Genomic DNA, 1,925 nt, shown 5'->3' with positions numbered 1-1,925 from the left:
CTGCAGGCTTTCGGTTGTACTTAAAGACTTCACAGAACACCAGCTTGTTGGGGTCCTTGCGGAAAGGATCCCGAAACATGGCAGCAGGGAGGAGATACATGTCACTGTTAGAGCCTTCAGACTGGAAAGTACTGCAGCCATCAAAATTCCACTCAGGCAACTCTTCTATACTCTTGGGCTCAGAATCTAGGGTTCGGGTCTTGCAGCACAAGTCCCTCTCCTGTGCCATCAATCCAGATATACATGGCCTGGACTTTCTCACCCTGAGGCAGGGCCATATATAGCTGCTTGATGCCTTTGTTCAATTGGGAACTTGCTGCGGTGGACATGGTGGAAGGTGTTCTGGGCGGAGAGCAAGCTGGAGGGAAAGCTGGCGGTGAGAGCGAGGAGAGAAGAAGAGAGGTGGCCAGGTGTCCAGTTAGAAGACAGGCTCAGCTCCCATTCTCGGCTCTGAGGAGCTGCCCCGCAGCCTTCCACCCTTTTATCGGCCATGATTAGGTATTTTTGTCATGACAGGAGTCCAGAGTGAAGGCTGTATAGTGGAGTGGACCTGGGGGAGGGTTTGTAAAACAATGAAAGAATTTGTCTTTTACTTTTCCAAGAAGGTAGTGTACTAGGGGGAAGGATTGGGAGGGAAGAAAAGTGTAACAATGAATGAATGGAAATTCAAAGTCTCAGATGCACCAGGGGAGGGTAGCCTGCTGTGTATACAAACTGCCACAAGCTGGCTAGCCAGGGTTTGAGTCACAGAGTTGAAAGGACTTTAGGAATCCAGGGCCCACAGATGTGGGTGAAAAATTCAAAAGCAAACCGATTAGGTATGGGCTCCAGTCAACTCCCATTTGGTGGGAGAGCCAATAGTTGGGCTAAAATCTTTGACTCCCAATCTCTCTTTGGAATCAGTGCCCACCCACTCCTCCACTTTATACCCCACCAGGATGCGGTACCAGCAGGCTCTGATCAGAGAAGACTGATTCTCCTGGTCTGACTTTTGGAATGTTGGTGACAAGAAAACATGTAGAGCTTTGACAATCATGGAGAAATTCCTTCTCCAGTGCCTCCCTGAGAAGAGGGTGCACTTTGTGTATGACAGACTGATAATGGACAGACTGCTTTTGTAAAGAATGCTTATTAGAGTTTCCTCTCCTTCAAATTTCATAAGTTGTTGTAGTTATGTGCCATCTAGTCACCTGAGACTCATAGTGACCCTATGTATAATATGAACTCTGTCCTACCCTGAGCCAGTCTCTCTGCCCCTAGCACACCTACCCCTATTTATCTCAGTTACTGCATCAATGCAGTTCATCCAGGATCTTCCTCTCCTGTGCTGTCCCTTCACCCTTCCAATCATGATAGCCTTCTCACAAAGTATGTGAGATAGAGTTTGAAAATCCTTGCCTCCAAAGAAGAACTTGGTTTTACCCTCTCTAGGACAAATCTGTTTGTTCACTTGGCAGTCAATGGTATGTTCAATACTCTTTTCCAGCAGCACAGTTCAAATGTGTCAATTCTTCTGTCATCTTTACTCATTCAATGTCTAGCTTTCTGATGTGTAGCAAGTAATTGCAAAGAGTATGCCCTGGATCAGGCACACCTTAGTCTCTAGACTGACATCATTGCTCTTCAGAACTCTGGAAAGGCACCTGACAGCAGACTTTCCCCAGTGTAATTCGTCTTTTGATTTCCCAACTGCTGGTGCCACAAGTGCTGATTGTGAACTGAGCAAGCTGAAATTGTTAACAACCTCAATCTCTTCTCCATCCATCATGGTGCTGCTATGATGGGGAGGACAGCCTGTATTCTCATTATTTAAAGATAAGCAGAACTAATATTTTAGAAGAATTTTTCCTGTGAATGACTAGGAATGTGTGTGTGAAAACTATTTTTTTAATTGAATAACTTGCTTCCCCCCTTACCAATATGTC

At 45.7% G+C, this 1,925-nt stretch overlaps 1 pseudogene; it reads right to left on the bottom strand.

The window, feature by feature from the left end:
- The window catches only part of LOC102864663, a 1,164-nt pseudogene extending 835 nt beyond the window's left edge, over positions 1-329 (bottom strand).
- Between the last annotated feature and the right edge of the window lie 1,596 nt (positions 330-1,925).

The sequence above is a fragment of the Elephantulus edwardii genome, unplaced genomic scaffold, assembly GCF_000299155.1.
Source record: "Elephantulus edwardii isolate Elephantulus edwardi_28Jun2011 unplaced genomic scaffold, EleEdw1.0 scaffold00214, whole genome shotgun sequence".
Taxonomy (NCBI): Eukaryota; Metazoa; Chordata; class Mammalia; order Macroscelidea; family Macroscelididae; genus Elephantulus; species Elephantulus edwardii.
This window is presented reverse-complemented; position numbering and strand designations above follow the sequence as displayed.